We start from the raw sequence: 19,745 nt of genomic DNA on the forward strand, positions 1-19,745 counted from the left end.
AATTGTCCTGGACTATGTATGGGTTTATAAACTTCAAGGAGATTTTGGTTTTTAGATCTGAGTGATCTTCCAGGAAGATGAAAGATGAAAACACATGAGAGAAAAGGGCAGTTAGAGGGATTAAAGATGAGTTTATGCATGGTGCAAAGCTGAATATAAAAGAGATAGTTAAGAAGTTCTAGCCAATTTATGGAGTAAAGGGAATCACAGTGGTAAGATGAGGATTTGGTACCAGTAGCAAACTTAGAGATTTTATTGTAGCAAGATGCAAGCTTTGCCTTTAGAGAGTACTAAAGGTTAGTAAGGAGAGGAGCTCCATACATAAGAGATGGACATAGGTAAGTAACAGCAAGGGTATGCTTAGTTGAAGGAGTGAGAAACCGATTATGCTGATACAGCATTCCAAGCTTTTGATGGGTTTACTTGATATTAGTTTGCAGATGAATGTAAACTTTAAGTGTTTATCAATTATAACACCAAGAAGCTTGGTATGAAAAACTATTTTGATGGGGATCTTATTTTGGCTAACTATCAAAAAGGAGGTCTAGCCAATTTTAATGTGTCTTGATCGAGAAAATATCATGATCTTAGTTTTGGATGGATTGAGAGATAGTTAATTACTTAGCATCCAAGACTCAGTACTAGTAAAGGCATTTTGAATTACTTGCATGAGATTTGTGAGGGATTTGGAAGAACAGATGATAGTTGAGTCATCAGCATATTGGACAATTTTAGCTTTTGGTATACAGTCTTGGAAATTATTAATAAAATGATTAAATAGTAAGGGACTGAGAATAGAGCCTTGGGGTACTCCTGTTGGAGTAAGGAGAAAGGAAGAGATGGATTTTTTCCCACTTGATAGCTTGATATCTATTTGAAAGATAACTTGAAAGCAAGTGATAGAAGAGGGAGATAGGCTGAGTAGAGAGATCTGATAAAGAAGTAAATGATGGGAAATAGTATCAAAAGCTTTGGATAAGTCTAGGAAAAGAGAAGATACAATATTACCTGAGTCGCAAGCATGATTGATGATATCAAGAAAGGACAGAAGCGCAGTGGTAGTGCTGTGTCCAGGTCTAAATCCATGCTGAGTAGGGGTTAATAAATTATTGTCCAGAAAGTAAGGTAGAAGTTGCAAGTGAATACAATTTTCCAGAATCTTAAGAGACTGAGGAGAGAAGGGCTATAAGACGAAAATTAGAGATATCAGTATTATGGCCCCCTTTGTGTAAGAATATAGTAATTTTTTTTTCCAGAGGAGGGGTAGATATGATTCTTGAATAGAATGATTAATTAGGATACAGATGGGAAGAGCTATGCCATCAGCAGCTAACTTGAGGAATTTGCTCAGAAGATTATCTGAAGCATTAGAGTATGACTTGAGATTTTGTAGTAATTTTTTTATGGCATTGACAGGAATGGGTTTGAAGGTAAATGAAGGAAAGTTATGAATAGAATGTGTAGTAGAAGGTAATATATTGTTAGGGAAAGATGCAGTAAGCTTGGCTATAGAGTCTAAGAAAAAGGAGTTAGACTGGGCAGCAATAACCTGATCAGGAGAGTTAAGGTCCGGGCAAGAGTTGTCATTTCTGCTAGGTGTGAGAAGGGTACAGATACTGCTCCAAAACATTTTGGGATTAAATTTCTGACTGTCTTGAAGTTTGGAGTAATAGGATTTGCGATTACACAGGAGACTTTATTGCACAGTTGTTTGTATTCAGATAGGAGAGTAGATGCTTTGTATTTGTTATAGTATTTATGAGATTTATCTCGGAAATGCATAAGGGTTATAGTTTATTTGGAGAGCTAGGGGGCTATTTTACTTTTAATCCTTTTAGTTCTAGGAGGAGCAAAGCTATTTATAAGGTTAGTAAAATAATCATTGAGAAAACTAACAGCGTTATCAAAAGGAAGAATTTTCAGAGGGTTCCAATTCATATGTTTTAAGCAGTCAGAGAAGATTTGAGGATTAAAGTTTGCAAGGGTACTGGTTAAGATGTAATTATGTTGAAGATGGAGAGAGAGGAAGGTGAAAGATATACAAAGGCAGGAAGATGATCACTAATAGAATCTAATAAAGTCACAGAGTCAGAAACATTGTTGGGGTGGGAAACTAATATCCAGTCAAGAATGCTTCCTGAAGAGTTATCTTTATTAGGTCTGGTAGGAGAGTTAATTATTTGGGTGAAGTTAAATAGATTTATGCTCTGAGTAGTAGTAGTTGAAATTATAGAGGTCCAGTTAACGTTGACATTATCTAAAAGTATAATTTCATTACTTATGTTAGATGAGAACCAGGAGAGGATATCTTCCAGAACAGGGATATTATTACCAGGTGGAATATATATGGCAGCTATGCAAATTCTTTTATGGTTGTTAATATTTAGGAGGTCCAGGATTAATTCAGCTGCTGCAAACTGAGTTATGGGGTTAGTATAGGGGATCACTGTTAAAGATGAGTAGAAAATTAATACATGGCTATTACACCTATGTGTCGCAATCATCATGAATTATATTATACCTGGGTGTCAACAGTCATCACAAAAAGACACTATATATGAAACCACATATCCAAACTAATAAAATAAACAATAAATCAACACAGATACAAATGTTACAACAACATTTTAAACAAGTGTGCCATATCTGCACACCACACTTATACAAAATTCACAACTGATGAAGTGCCTCTTCACAGTTTGAAAATATACATTTTAGATAAACATTAACATTTTAAAAGACTTTGGGCATCACGCCGGGCTGCTTACATGGCTGTGAACATTTTTAGATACAGTAAAGGCTGCTGAGCAGAGAGCATGCACTTGCCAACAAGGAAACATCCATGGCATGTAAATCACCTCATAAGCAGGTGAATCTCATGCAAAGGAGGCAGGTACAGTGATCCAGCCAGCAGATTGGCATCGCTTCAGACCCTATGTCAGTGTCTGTAGTGTACAAGGAAAAACTCCATGTACAGGAGTGTAGACAGACAAAAGGAGTTGTAAAAATGTAGATACTTGCACAGAAATGTCATACCACATACACATATGATCGAAACTATTACCCTGTATGTCAGAAAAATGAAGGGAAATAAGTTAAATTATTTTTTTTTAAATAATCTGGGCATGTTTTCACAGAGAGCTGCAGTGTACAAACATGCTTTATAGAAAAATAAAAAAAGTGGAAAAAACAAATTAATTAGTATGTGACAGAAATGTGTTATATGACTGTACATGGAATTCCTACAATGGTCCATTGGTGCTGTAGCTAAAGTGGTTGGGCTCTGAAGTGTGTAGTTTCCAGGCTGTGTGCACGGATACCTATGCAAATGAGGTGGAGGTACTGAATAGCAGAAAGGGGTAATCTTACTCCTAATGACTTAGACCCATGTTTCTGTTTGCACAGGAGGTAGCTGACACTGGGGTGGGGGTGTCTACTGACTTTTAAGTTTATTGCAGCTGAGGTGCATGTGTTTGCATGGCACTCTGCCTGGCTGAGTGTGGGTGTGTGTCTACAAATGTCTAAGCTTTGTTTACCTTCCCTGCTCATGTCTGCATAGCACACCACCATGCTGAGCATGTTTTAAAAAAATGTATTTAATTATCTTTGACCCTTGTTTAACCTAAAATAGAGCCATAAAATTATGTTATTTATATTGTAGGCAGGTGCAATCCACCATAGTTGCCCAATCACACACTCTGTACCTACAGCAGAGCTCTATAAAGTATGCATACACCCTACATTCTGATTTTTCCCCAATACTCTGCACCATTGCAGTACAGACTTGGGAATTTTAACTGAGAGAATGCTAGGGGCTGCTGCAGGTCTGCTGTACCTGTATGTGCTAGATGCTGAAGTCAATATTGCTGGTGCTACTGCTTCCAGGACTGGAGATTGGAGAGTTCTACAGGGCGGGCAGGGACATACTACAAGCACTCACTGAGCTCTGTCGCCCTCAACTCAGACCCAGAGCCAACAGAGAGGAACCCATTCCAGAGGAAACAAAGGTATGTGTAGCCCTTAGGATACTAGCTGCAGGTACTTTCCAAAGACCAACTGGGGACATGATGGGGTTCTCACAGGCATCAGCATCCAGGGAATTCTACCAGTTCCTTGATACCATGCTACCACATGCCAGTGAGCATATTTCTTTTCTCCTCACCTCTGAGGTGAGGGCCAGCAATATGCAAGACTTCTACCATGTACCACACTACTCTGAAGTACTGGGTGCCATAGATAGCACTCATGTACAATCAAGGCACAACCTGGTGAGGAGGGTAGAATCAATGTTAACCGCAAGAGGTACCACTCCATCAACTGCCAGGGTGTGTGCAATGCCCAGGGTATTATCATGAATGTATGTATGGGCAGCCCTGGCAGTTATCTCAACTTCCATATCTGACATGCATCACAGCTGTACCAGATGTTTGCTAAGGGGACATCCACACAGTCATTTGCTGGGGGATGTTGGCTATGCCCTGGAGCCATGGATGATGACATCCATTAGAAATGCATACACACTCACCGAAGAAAGTCATAATGATGCACACACACAAACTATCATACAGCATGTCTTTGGGCTTCTGAAGTCATGGTTCTGATGCCTCAGTATATCTGGTGGAGCCCTGCAGTACTGTGCAGCCACATGTGCACATATATTCACAGTATGTACAATGCTACATAATATGATCCTGTGAAAACAGCTGCAGCAGGGTCAGCAAAGGGAAGGGATACACATCCCCCCCACTGCCTAAGTCACCACACTCACAATCATAGGAGGACTCGGAGGAGGAGGAAGCCCCTGATGATGTCCTTGTAGGCAGATGTAGGCATGCCCAGTATGCCCTGGCTTTGTCTAAACGACAATGTATAGCACATTCACTGACAACCTAGGGCCCAAGGGAATGACACCTTACATATAGTAAAATTGATGCCAGGCAGTCCACACAACCTGCACCTATCCATGTATTGGCTATGTACTGCTTGCATTAGACAGAGTCAGCCCTGAACTACAGTTCTGTCAACTGCTGCATTCACAAGGTAAGTCCCTAACCTACACACTACTTGTAAGGATTACTATCATATGCTATTGTATGTATGGATCCACTGTAGTCATGCAAGCAAATATAGTAGGCTATTTGCACACAAGTGACATCCACAGTGTATTATAGTTACCCAGTCCACTAAGCCTCATGGTTGGAATATGCACTAAATCAGTCAAGGGAGATATTAAACAGTGGGGTCACATGATAGTTGGACTACTGTGTATTCCAGCAGAACATGTGCTGTTGTTCCTCTACACTCAGCATAGTAGTATTCCCATATGACCAGTTTAACAGTAGGTCAGCAATGGTATGTCAGCAGTCCAGGCAAACACAGGCCAGTAACCGAGAAATTGATCACACTATTGTATGTCTCACTAATGCAGGAATAACAACATACATATATATGCTGTTGATTGTGTGATGAATGACTGCTCTCTGGCTGGCAGCTTGTGTGGCTCAGTGGACTAGAGAAATTTAGCATGGGTGATGCTGCTGATGGTTCAAATCTGGAAGTATCCACCTTTTTGCATGTGAGGTATTATTGTGTTGGTGTTTTCACAGACTGTGTGTTGTAACATTATGAACCTGTGTCACATATTAATTACATCAGACAGCTGGAGAATACCATGGACATTTTTACTGAAGTGCAGTACAGCAGAAACAGGAACAGATGTCAGTGTCCGTGGCACACAAAATCCCAGACTGTAGTGTGGGTAGGTGTGCCCTGGAGTTGCTTTATAAGTACTGACAGTCCCACTGGGCATAGTTAAACTGAGCGCAATCCTGTTGACCCTTGATCAAAATTACCTGTCGTGTATACATGTGTCTATACATACACATATATTTATATACACACACACACACACACACACACACACACACACACACACACACACACACACACACACACACACACACACACACACACACACACACATATATATATATATATATATATATATATATATATATATATATGGGTCTACTACTTTTCACTGAAAGCACATTTCACTGAAAATCAAATTAGTGTGCACTTTTCACTGAAAGCTGATTTCACTGAATACACAATTCACTGAAACACATTTCACTGAAAGTTGTATATGGCCTTTCCCCACTCTAGTGCGACCCTGGAGTTAGTATATATAGTAAGGGGTTGGGGGCATTGCCCCCCACATATTTTAAATATTTTGAACTATATACATGGATACTTGCAATTCCAATATATTACTGTTCTCTGAACATAAAATATACTTAAAATATGTGGGGGGCTACACCCCCCACACCACCAATGTGGGGGGGGCAGTGTCCCTCACCCCCCCCGTTACTATATATATACTAACTCCAGGGTTGCACTACAGTAGGGAAAAGGCCATATATAACTTTCAGTGAAATGTGTTTTAGTGATTTGTGTTTTCAGTTAATTGAGCATTCAGTGAATTGTGCACAGTCAAATGTGTTTCAGTGAATAGTAGTAAATCCATATATATATATATATATATATATATATATATATATACATATACAATATAAATATATTTATGTATACATATCCATTTGTCACTATCTCTCTCTCACATATTCAGATATATATATATATATATATATATATATATATATATATATATATATATATATCTATATATATATATATATATATATATATATATATATATATATATATATATACACACATACACACACACACACACACACACACACACACACACACACACACACAAACATCCTTCTCCTGTCTCTCCCCATATATCTACATAACACATATACATATCATATACACACACAGCTACATGTATATATACATACCTGTTATATACTGAAATATGTGTGTGGATGTCTGTATTGTCTTACATACCTTAATATTGGTGAGTAAAGCTTCTCTATCACAAATCTAAAATGTTGCTCAGAGGGTGCAAAATAAAGGCTCAACAGTACATAATGCACTTACCTACAGACACCTGTGCCTGCTGGATATCACCACATAGACAGCAATAGGTGAGCAGGTGTTGTAATATATAATGTTGTCTATGCATGCATGGAGAGGTCAGGTTTGCCCATCCAAGTACAAACAGCCACATATGGACATGCTGGTAACTATACAAACATAGCTAGGATAATAACAGTTATCTCACTACTAGGATGCTAAATGCAGATAACAGTGCAAAGCAATATCACTCTGTAGGCCACTGATGTTGTTCAGCATAAGCCTAGTTTGTGTAATCCACAAGTAGTTTGCCTGCAATCACATGTAAGACTGACATCAGTCATGACGCATGTGATAAGTTCTATGATCTGTGGTGTGGAAAACTAGAAAGGTAGGGGTTCTAATCTCACTGCAGGCTTCATGGTGTGTATGTGACTTCCCTCTTCTAAAAGGTCTGATTATGTCATCTGCCTTAAGACTACCAGCTTCCATTGTAGCAACTGACTGTGGCGCATGCGATAAGTACTGTGATCTTATAGTGTGTAAGACTAGATAGGTAGGGGTTCTAATCCCACTGCTGGCCACTTAGTACATTTGTGTATCCCCATCTCTCACAACTGAGAAACCCTCATTGGCTATCAAACTGCAATGGTTAAACACTTTTTGGCCCTGTAAGTTGCTGTCAGCTTCCAAATTTACCTCTTCTACAAGGCCCGATGATGTCATTTACCTTAAGACTAAAGGCTGCCATTGTTTTGCAGAATTTTAGTTGTAGCAGGTGATGTGACTCTTAAAATGCTTGACCACAAGTTGGCCTGCTGATGTTATCAAGCATAATATATCCTAAACTGACAGCACTATCAGACATGTGGTATGTTGCGTGCATCATGGACTGTGATCTGTACTATGTATCATTACATGGGTAAGTGTTCTAATCTACATACAGCCAACTTGCCCTATGTGTGTTGTGCCATGTCCTGAACGCAATAATTAGAAGTGGTGCTATCCTCATTGTAGCCATGTTTGTGTGTGTGGCTGTTATAGCAATTTACATCAGCTTATGGAACCATAGCACATGTAAACTTCACTAGCATAATGGCCATACAGCCATTAGTATCATAAACAACTGTATACCCTTATTTTCATGATCAGCACATATTGCCCAAGCCTAATGATGACTGCCCAGCCCAGTCATACAGATGGCATGTGCTGATGTGCACTGAGGTGCTCTGCTTCCCATTATCCAGGGCTCTGTTGAAAATGTAGGTTAAAGCCTGCTAGACAAATCTCTCCCACCCGCATGTGTTATTAATGTCAAATACTAGGTTAATGTCCTTACAGTGATTAATCCATGTACTATGTCACCTACAGATATGCAACATTTACAGTAAAGCATTGTCACATATTGCCCCATATGCAAGGCAGAGATCACCTCTGTGTAGTCTATATGCCCCAGGCTACAATGACACTCATTTCAGATGATCACCATTGAACACATGCTGAAGACGTGAAGTTCCCTCGTGAGTGACCATGCTGTTGTGTGCACGTGCTAGTACTGCTTGGAAAGGTCCATTAACAAATGGCCATTGCACTCAGATATTGGAATGCTGAGGGAAGAGTCCATGGAGGTTATGAGTATGCCAGTTACAGGTGATTGTGCCCTCAGCTATGACACATGATTCCCATCATACCATTGGGGAGACATGGTGATCTCAGGCACATTAGGTGTAAACCTGTGTGGCCAGGTCTGTGTGCCCAGTTCTTTTACACCTGAGTATGTACATCACATTTGTGACTAATGACCTACTTATGAGGTGCATAGGTGTTACTGATGCAAATGATACTACATATATATTTGCATGGAGTTTATGGCCATTACTATGTCAACAGGCATTTGGTCATCACTACTCTCTTGTAGCTCTTGCAGGATATTGACATAACTCACAGACTCTGTGAGTGCTTACACTTTGCACGCATCACCCAACATTGTTAGCCACAGATAGTCAGCATTCATTTGTAGCATGGTTAAATGGATTCTAAGCAGTAGAGGACCCAGGACTGAGCCCTGTTGAACACTGCTGCTTACAGATCAGCTATTGGCGGCAAATGTCTCTATGCTGAGTATGTATGCCAATAATGGGCCAGCTAGTGACCTCTACAATGATATTAACGTGGATGCCTAAGTGGGTTCTTTTGGAAATGATGTCTGAGTGGGGGATATACTCAGATGGCTTGGCTAAGTCCAGGGGGTTGTATACCCTAATGTCCCCTCACCCAGGTCCTTGGTGACTGCTTCAGAAATGTCCACCATGTGTAACAGTCATGATCCCCCTGTCAGACATCCAAACTGTGTACAGTCAACTGTGTGTAGATCACATATATGTGAGCTGATCAACTCCATGATGACTATGGCCATACAGATATGGAAACTCAGGCAAAGATGTCTACAGTTCTGATGAGCAGTGCATGCACCACCTCATTGCAAGGGTATAACAGTTGCCAATGTCCAGTCAGCTGGGGTTCAACCAGTGGTTTCAGTGTGATTGCAAGGTGTTCTCAATGTTGTTAGTAATCCATGATGCATCTCATGTAGTAGGCAGCCTGGGATGTTAGCATGCCAATAGATGCTGTGTGTCTTCCATAGAGAGGCCATTTACTACCTGCTCTGTAGATATGAAAGTTATAGCACAGGTTGTAGGAATGTCATGTGTCACATGTATTGGGGACAGTGGAGTAAAGTTGATGTAGAACATGTGGAACTACAGATAAGCTATGGCTATAGACCTGTTCTATGTGGCTTCATTAAGCGTGAGTTCACCGACAATCTGGGCCTGTGCTTTGTGGTTACACATGTATTGTAGTACTCCTTTGTGTGGGTGGCTAATTTTGTCACTTACTGTGTCTACATCACATCACAACACTATGTGGTTGTTGGAGCTGAGGAGGTTGTGTCACCATTTGAGGGGTGGCACTCGCACCCCAATTGTCATACAGCAATGTCCACCTCCAATTGTACAGCCTGATAATGGGAGATGTCCAACAGGCAGGTTTGCTGTGCCATGAGCATCCTGTGTTGCTCCTGTCAGGTACAGCTGAGTTCCTGCAGTTGTAATGCTGCTGCCATAATGTGTGGATGTACAGCTCTGCATACATGCCATCCTGTAAGGGGAGGGAGGTGCAGTCAAGCTATGTAAGCCATTCCACATAAGGTAATAAATGGCTTTGATAAAATATATGTCTGTATTGTCTGCAAAGGGGGAGGTTAGTGCTGGTAGTTTCAATGACACTGATCTGTGGTCAGATCCCACTAGGGAGGACCTCATGTTGGGTGGCTGCAATGGTCATCCATATTGGTGAACACATTGCAATACATTGGTTCCCATTGGTGGGGATTTCACAGCACTACTTCAGGCCATTGTAGTTAAAGATGTAGACTAACCTTTAGGCAAGTGAGCTGCAGCATGACTAAGCAACAAAGTTGGTGGTCACTTAATGCCATCCCACAAAATAGTGTAATAATATATCTTGATAGACACATGTACATACAAATATGCACAATGGATGCCTGGATACATGGAGCTACTCCTGTAGCCAGCATTTGCTTGATTATGTGCCCTTCCAGTATTGAATGGCACCAACATTGTCTCTGGGAAATCACAGTGTTTCACAAAATCTGAATGTGTATCTATGCTTAATGAGTATCTATACACCACCTACATTACCTTGAACACTGTCATTTTGAGGTGTGAAGATGTGGATGCACATGTAGACTAGTATGGCTGGGATGCTGTCTACAACCTTGTACCAGATGTCCTTGACTGTACACATATCTGCATAATCCAGGGAAGGGACACATTCCACAGTGTGTGGTTCAGTGTTGCCATATCCACCGTGTAGCAGCATAACCATGATGTTGTATAAAGATGGTGTTCTCATTGCCAACTTTTCCCTAAACAATGCATCTAAGATGCATTGTGGGGGTATCAGTAGTTGTGGTCATTAATCCAAATCTCAGGGGTGAGAGATGAACACCATCACTGGTGAAGCATTGATGTCTGTTGAGCAAGGCATCCCAGGCAGACATGTAGTAGATCCCCCAACAATGACACCACGTGCTATGGCAATTATTGATGTCCATCAGTTTACATGTGTATGGAGCCATCATCCCAGGTGAGTGTCAACTGCAGCTGAAAGGTATGTGTATACTCGCGAGAGACACAGTGTGGCTAAGCACAGTTATGTGTCTGCATACAACCCTGTGACGTATGTCTCTAGCTGTAGACACCTGTAGGAACTATAATGTCAACATTATATTCATTGATATCCCTTGATTTGCAGCAATGTGTAGAAAGGCCTACTGTTTCATGCCACAGACAGCTATGAGTGGCTTGTCCCATATGTAGCCACTTCACACAAACATCAACGTGTCTTACAATGTAATCCCCTCTGATTAAGAGGTGTGATTTTCTGTTTTGTCTCAAGAGTTTGACCGGTGAGAGAGTGGTGCATGCAGTATTATGTGTACTGTGGCCACCAGAAGCAGGATGTTCTGATGTGTCTGTTTGGCAATGTGACAGGTAAGGAGCTGCACCACATGCAGGTATGTGTGATGTGGGTGTAGGTGGTGCACGATATGAGCTGTGCATGTTGGCCTAATGATCATTGCCATATGTAATGACTGCTATAGGTGACACCATGGAAGGAAGGTTTTAAATGCAGTCACATCTGTCACTCGTTGTGTTTGTGTGTTATTGGAGTAGAGGGGTGGGACACTCCCAGCACCTCAGCAGCAGTTCCTGCAAAGGTAAGGTCATGATGCCACATCCTTGGGGTTGACAGCCTGATATATGGTATTTGTAGGTGCACCTTGCAGTGAAGATGTAGATGCCCATGCATGCATACTGGACTTGTTCAACTTTGCTGACATTACTTTAGCCTTGTAAGAGTACAATGCATATCATGCAACTAGACAGCACACTGGTTGTAGTGTGGTATGATGTGGAAACAGAGACATGTGTGTCAGGTACATAACTGAACAGTATGACATGCCGAGGACATGTGGCAGGTAGACACACATTGGCCAAAGGTGGCCAGTCTACTGCAGTAGACCTCACAGCCATGTCATGCAGATATGCACCAGTAATGTGTTGAAGGGCAGGATGCATGAAGTTCTGTCAAAGTGTCACCTATGATGGTTCACTGGTAGTGTGCCAATTGTAACAGCAAGACTGGATATCTATGTCAGTGAACATTGTACATTATATTGTGACACTACAGCAGTGCTACTAATCTGTCTCTTGTCAGTTGCCTAGTGACATACCACTAACCCTGGAACAGACTGCATAACACATGCAAAAACCAACTGATTTCCCAGGTTGCTTATCAAGGCATCTGCTTGGAAAAGGGTATGTGAAGCCTACAGAGCCTTTCATGATGTGGGAGAGCTATGTGGATGAACAAACAGAGTGTCTCCTGCTTTGCATCATGGGCTTTGTAGTACCATTTTGTGTGTGATGGCAGAAAACATATCAGGGCATGGTATCCTATGTGAGAGTATTGCTGGTGTGACAGGCATTAGTAGTTCCCAGGTACTGGCTATTCTGTGTACTCCCCTGCTTTCCACAGTCATCACAAGGTAATTGTGTCCTTCCAGCACACACCACTTGCATAATGTCCAACTGCAGAATACCTGTGTGAAACCTCCACCTTAACTTCAAAGGGTATACATACTACACTTCCCTAACATGTTTGTTTGCGCTCTGTACAAACACCTTGGATGACTCTCTTCTTGTAACATGCTGGAAGCAACTGCAATACTGGTATGTAGTGCCAAGCAGTGTTACAAATCTCTGAGTCATGTGACATGAAATGCCATGAAAGGAATTAGCATGGATACGAGCAGTAGCACTGTTGTACACCTACTGACACTGCATCACACACTATCTTTTATGCTCAAGGCCAAATCATGCCTACTGACTCTAACTGCTGGACCCCATTGAATATTACACTATGCAATGGATGATGAGAATATTACTCACTCTACCTACCATGAGCTGACAAGATGTTTGACAATATTAGGCCAGCAGACCCTGCTGGAAACTGTGTAGGTTATCTACTGAGTGTCATGTCTGCTGGTGGGTAGGCAAATGTCTGACAGTCATAATCTAGGAAGATAGCATTGGGATTCCTAAGATGAAATGATGCCAGTCAGCAGTGGATTTCCCCAGAAATCATTGATGGTTTACCCCTTCTAGCCATTCACTATCTGCAGTTACAACCAGTGACAGTGCCTTCTGACTGCCTACATTAGCAGATTATTTCATATCAGGAGCTGTCATTGAATCCCACACAGAACCAAGATTTAACCATAATGGCCTATTACACACATTCAGTTGCGGTCTGAGCCACTGACAAATACTAAATGCAAAAGACTGCACAATACTATCCATTGGAAAGTCATCCACCCATGGGAACTATAGTAGTGTCTGCACACCACACACAGTTGAGCCATTAATCGTGGATGTATGGACACAGGGAGAAATGTAGCCTTTGACTTTCAGTGGTCAGTGAGATGTTTATTCTTGTGTGCTTGACATTCTAGTAGTGTGCTCTTGTACCAAACTGCAAGGTGCAATCCCAATTTTTGCATTACTCATTAAGCAAGATTGTATGACATGGCACAATGCGCAGCTACACTGACACACGCTTAATGACTGTAACCTGCAATTACTTTGTTTTGCTTAAACCACCTGTTTTAATTAATAGGTGTGAGGTATAGCAGGTTATTGCAGCACCCTACAGATGTGATGGTCATGGGTTCGAAGTAGGGGACAGGTGTTGTATATGTTTATTATTTAAAACACATATATCAATATAGCTCCATTTAGCTGAGCTTAGCAAAGCTGCATGATGTGGTGCGTTGCTCAGCATCACACTAAAAGAATATAAAGAAAGGAAAAATGGGGTGATAGGAAAGTGGTGAAATGGGGTGCAAGCAGGGGGATAAACATAGTGAAAAGCAGGTAGGTATGTGCAGGAAGAGTGTGGGAAAGAACCATAGATATCCATTTCTTGTATAACAATTTGTAGATGACTTTGGATTATAACCCCCAGAGAGAGGGGTGAGGACAACATAATTGTGTTGTTAAGCCAATTGCACCAAATTATGTGTGTCCAGTGGACATGTGTGTAAAATGGAGAGCTATGTATGGGACATTTTTTTTTTTTGGAACAGATGCATTTTTATTTTTTAAAGTGAGACTGGATTGTTGGGGGAGAGATATAGGTACATATGGGGGAAGTAAGTTTGGTAGGTGAGGAAGCTTTTGCAAAAAGGAAAGACAGACAAGACAGCAGAAAGGTGTGGTGTGTGACACAAGAGGGGGGTAAACACTTTGATTGGGAGGATGTTTTGTAATATCAGTTCCTTGTGCTGCCACAAAGTAGCAGGGACTATTGACACTTCTCTATCATTGCCCCGAGGGTGGCAGTGGTGGACGCTGGGCTCCAGGGCAGTGCAGTGGCAGCAGATGGAGCACCACCAGCCTGGGTTGCAGATGAGCTGGGACGCAGTGCCAAGGCCGGAGGAAGCAAGGTAGGTGGATCACGAGGAACCGGCTGACCTTGATGCACTGTTGTAAAGTAGTAATAAGTTAAAGTTAGTATTAATCAAACCAATGTTAGTATTAACAGAATGGAGCATAATAATATGTATTAATCCAAATACATATTAAGGTATACTATGTTTAACAGAATGTTAAATAGCATAACAGCAAGTATATTAACAAACCAGTATGACTTAAACCATATGACCAGTAAAGCAGTTAGTGTAACAAAATATGTTAATATTAAATCATAATAATAAAAGCAATAATGAATTAAAGAAGATAAGGGGTGGGGGAAAGAGAGGAAAACATAGCATTATTCACTTCATAGGCAATATTACTACACAGAGTACAACTACAAACTTCTACAGGTGTGCAGTGTCAGTTGTGTATACAGTGACTACAATTCTTCTATAGCTGATGTAGCACATACATACCTTTCATGCTGTTAGCATGGGACAGTATAGGCTAAGCAGTAACAAATACAGGTACAGAACTACACAAAACAGTTTCAGATAACATAGACTTACATAACCACCAAGGTGTTATGTAAATGAATTTGAAAATATATAGTATACAGGGTAATAAATTATGTGGCAATCATGGAACAGACAGATTAGACAGCTGTAATTACATGACAAAAAATTTAGACAGTTGAGAGACATGTTGTGTACATTAAGTAAACTAGACAGGTGCCATGCCTTAGTTGGCAAGCATGGGTGTAGAACCCAATGACTGTGACTGCAGGGGACATCTGCAAATAATGTAACAATTGACTGCAGCAACTTAGAACAGACATGCAATGACTGCATCCCTATTGCAAATATTAAGACAGATTTCTATAGGAAAACACAACACTGCTTAACTCTTCAGTGGTATTGCTGGTAATTATCTGTGAAATCTACACACACTATCTACTCATACAGTGGGCTACCTCAGCCATATAGCTTTTGTTCCTGAAGTGGAAGAAAAGTAGAGCATTAAGGGACTGTAATTGGCCTGGAGACAACCTTGAAACATAATATTAGTTGAGAAAAATATATTATAGGACTTTCCTTTTGCATTGTAGAGCTACTACAATTTTACACTTGACTGCACTGACAGTAAAGCGCACATGCAATAAATACAGCAGTGCTGTAAAAATTAAGACAGGTTTATTTAGGAAACCACAATGCTGCTTAACACTTTATTGGTATTGCTGATAATTCCCTTGTGTATTGCAAAACAGTTGTTATTTTCATTTATTGCACTACAGTTCTAATTGCTCATTTATTGCACTGCATTTCTAAATGCCCAGTTATTGCACTGCAGTTTTTCTTGTTTATTCTTTATTGCAGTACATGTTTTTATTTTTTATTGCTAATTGCACTGCAGGTAGCATAATATATCTGTACTTACCACACTCATGGCACAACATGGCCAGGCGCCTGGCATGGGACTGAATATTTCAAGTAATCTCAGCTGCAGCTGTTGGGAGAGAAGCACTCCATTATGCATACCAGTTTTGCACACATTCAGCTTGCAGTTTGGTAAAACAGTGGAAAAATACTTATATATTTGTGGAGCATACCAAGCCCTAGCCTGTTGGACCCAGGTGCCCAACATTCCACTCTTTTGCCACTTCAGAAAGTCATAGTAGTGATAACACTGCTATCCAGTGTGGGGGATACCAGTACCACTGGTAAGATCCCTGGCCAACTGATCCCAGGCATCAGTTTACACTCTCATCCCTGGTAACCTCCCTGCAGTAGCCTAGGTTCATAATTGTGTATGAGGAGCCCAACCAAAACCCTGGACTCCTGCACACCCCATCTCTGCATCCAAAAACATGCACCCTCCCCAACACCACCTGGCATATCAGCAGAAAAGCAAACTCCAACAAATTATACAGAATTCCTGCCTACTGGCCTTAATATAAGCTGTTTTCTTGTCCTTACACATCATTCAGCAACATTCAAGAAATCTCTGAGTGGCTTAGTATCATGCAAACCAGCTAAGCGATGCTGATCAGCATGAAAACTCACAGAACCATAGTTTTATCGAAGCTTAGCAATACACAGACAATGTTAGCCGTTAACCAAATTTAAGCTGTGCTTAGCACTGTACAGCTCTCCGAAATGTAAAAATACTGATGTTAATTTAAAAGACATTTTACTTTGCATTCAACAAATGATATTTGTGGTAGGGACTCAAACCCAGGACCTACAGAACTGTAGACCATCACACTCCCCATTTAGCTACTTGAATATTATGTAAAATAGCATACCTTCACATACACTACTAAGCAATCATAGCATACCGCGCAGACTGGCTTAAATAGGTGTACACATATGCAGAAATAAATAATTAATTACACCCAGTTTCTATCTTTAGATGTCTGGCAGGTGTCTACTGTGTATATGTAAGCCCAGCTTTGCATTGCTGTGCTCCATGCTGTTGTGCACAGACATTAAAAAAACAAAAAAAAAATTTTAAAAAGAAAAAAAAAAATGTCAAAATGAATTACATCCAGTTTCTATTTTTCGATGTTTGTCAGGTGTCAGCTGTCTATGTATAAGCACAGAGTGACATTGCTGCACTCCTCACTGCACTGAACAAACAGACATTAAAAAACATTTAAAAATAACAGATACTTTATAAATGTAAAACAGAAACTATTAATACACAGCACATTTCAACAGTAGCACATAACATTGCAGGGAGTCTTACCATGTACATAACATCTGAGCAGACTCTACAATTCTGCCTATGAGCTCTCCCTCGGCAGCACACCATGATTAATATGCATAGTGCACCGCCAAGGAGGAACTGTGGTCATGTACATGAGTGCATTCCATGTAGGCTCTACATGGAACCTACATGGATTTTATTAAATCCTGGGGTTTACCCATTCATAGAGTAAGTAACACTATAAATCAAACACTTACAAAACATCATATTTTTACAATTTGGGTCTGTGCACATTTATTTAATTACAGAAGGGTCAAAGAATAGACCCCATGCACATTCGAATACTGTTACCTTTAAATGAGTCTTTAAAAAACGTTGTGTTAACTCTACAGTGACAATTTTAACACGACAGTTCTAACATACACCAACATATAACATGTCCCACACTATTACCCTTATATGTAAAAACAATTTGTACAAGTTATCTTAATCAGCTGTTCTGCATTTAAATAAACATAAAAAACCTTAATCTTTTGTGGCCAGTGAAAACCCTTCTGATCTTTAAGATGGTGGTACAATATAACATATATGTAAACACACCATCACTTGTAAATTTTAGTCATTTGGTTACAAATATTAAAACAATAATAACTACAAAAGTTCAACATATATATATATATATATATATATATATATATATAAAGTTTGATGCTCATTCATCTAAATAGTACCAGCATGATAAGCCAGAAAATACATGCCCCCCCCCCCCCATAAAAACTATGCTTTAATGATTATATTTCCCAGGCTATTACAATAACCAAACCTTTAAACACTTTAACAATTATGGAAACTTGAAAACTCTTTCTGGCTGATGAAACTCAGTTGCAGAACAAAGTCATTTGTCTAGAATAGGACTAGCATAAATCACTGGATACATAACCAATACTTCAACATTATTTTATAAATAGATTAACATTACCTGTGCAATTACATTAACCATACCCTGATACACTTTTAACAGTCATGAAGACAAATAATTCTTTCCAGACAGTGAAAGCCATTTGAGGAATACATAATCAATTTATCAGCTTCATTCACATTTCCTTCTCAGTTTCTGCAGCAGACCTCTCAAATTATTTGCTCTAGAATTAGGGATTAAGCCAAAAATTATGAAGGCAGTTGGTAAAGGCTCAAAATCAAGGTCAGTTTTAAACACAACTCGATTTCACTGTAAAAAGTAATAGAATGACAGATTGTGTATTAACAGACTATTTTGAAAAATAAGAAATTTTAGATATTGTGTAAAAGTAATATTGTTTTTCTCTATAAAATATTAGTTAGGTTTCAGGTTACATTTTGATTTTAGTTTTCCATAACGTGCCAGACAGCTAAAGTTTCTTTTCCAATTTAAAGTAGAATGTCATGAAAGTGACACTAACAAACACTTTATTTAAAGCACCATAGCAACTGAATTAATAGTAGGACATTCAACAGGATACACATTTGGATTTACCACTCAAGACAGCTGAATCAACATTTTCAAAGACTGACCAAACAAGGAAATCAACAGAATATGCATCCAGACTGGACACAGAGGGTTTGTTTCATCATGTATGCAGTTTGCCACATACTCTGGGTAAAGTGAAGGGACTTTTCAGCAGCAGACTGATTTGTAGCATTTTATCCAGAAAAAGGAGGACTTTGAAACTCAGAGGTGAAACAAAGACTTTACTTTTTACAATGTACTGTTTTTCTATTTTAGTGAAGTAAAGAAAAATTGTGTAAATCACAGTATAGCATCCTATGATTATTTTGTAAGCAAAAAGTATATAACAAGAAATGTGAAATCCTATTGTCTATCATTATCGAATAAATGCAATCTTTAGTGATTTATCTGAAAAAATCATCCTTTTTTTGAGGGACTGGGCAAAATCCATCCACAACCCCTTTTTCTACATGGGGGTCAGAGTGTAACTTCAACAATGACAATCATCTAGAGCCACAGTTTACACTGCTGGGTGGCAAGCCTTACCACAGTAGTTCATCCACACCACCCACTTTTTGAGTGCCCATTCTACCTACTGCATGTCTTTAGAATGTGGGAGGAAACCCATGTGAACACAGGGTGGACATGCCATCTCCACAAAAAAGGTATCTCATCTGAGAATAGATCTGGAAACCTCTTTCTGTGAGGAGACAATGCTATCTGCTGCACCACTGTGTCAGGGCAAAATTTTAAGGTAAAATCAGGAATGTTCTGCAGAATCAGTGCTAGTTAGGTTGTATGCTCTCCAATATTCATCTGATTGTTGCTATGACTTTTGTAACCTTGAAAAAGCAGACTTTGTGTTCATAAACACCTGCTTGCCAGTCGCACAAAACTTCTTCAGCTCAGCCAGAAGAATTAACTTATATCCAAGTCTTTGCCTCTTTACTCTTTCATTGCATTGGAAAATTGTTTCCTTTGTGGAAGAGAGACAAGTA

This window comes from Protopterus annectens, chromosome 10.part0, assembly GCF_019279795.1.
Source record: "Protopterus annectens isolate FY-2018-M chromosome 10.part0, PAN1.0, whole genome shotgun sequence".
Lineage (NCBI taxonomy): Eukaryota > Metazoa > Chordata > Ceratodontiformes > Protopteridae > Protopterus > Protopterus annectens.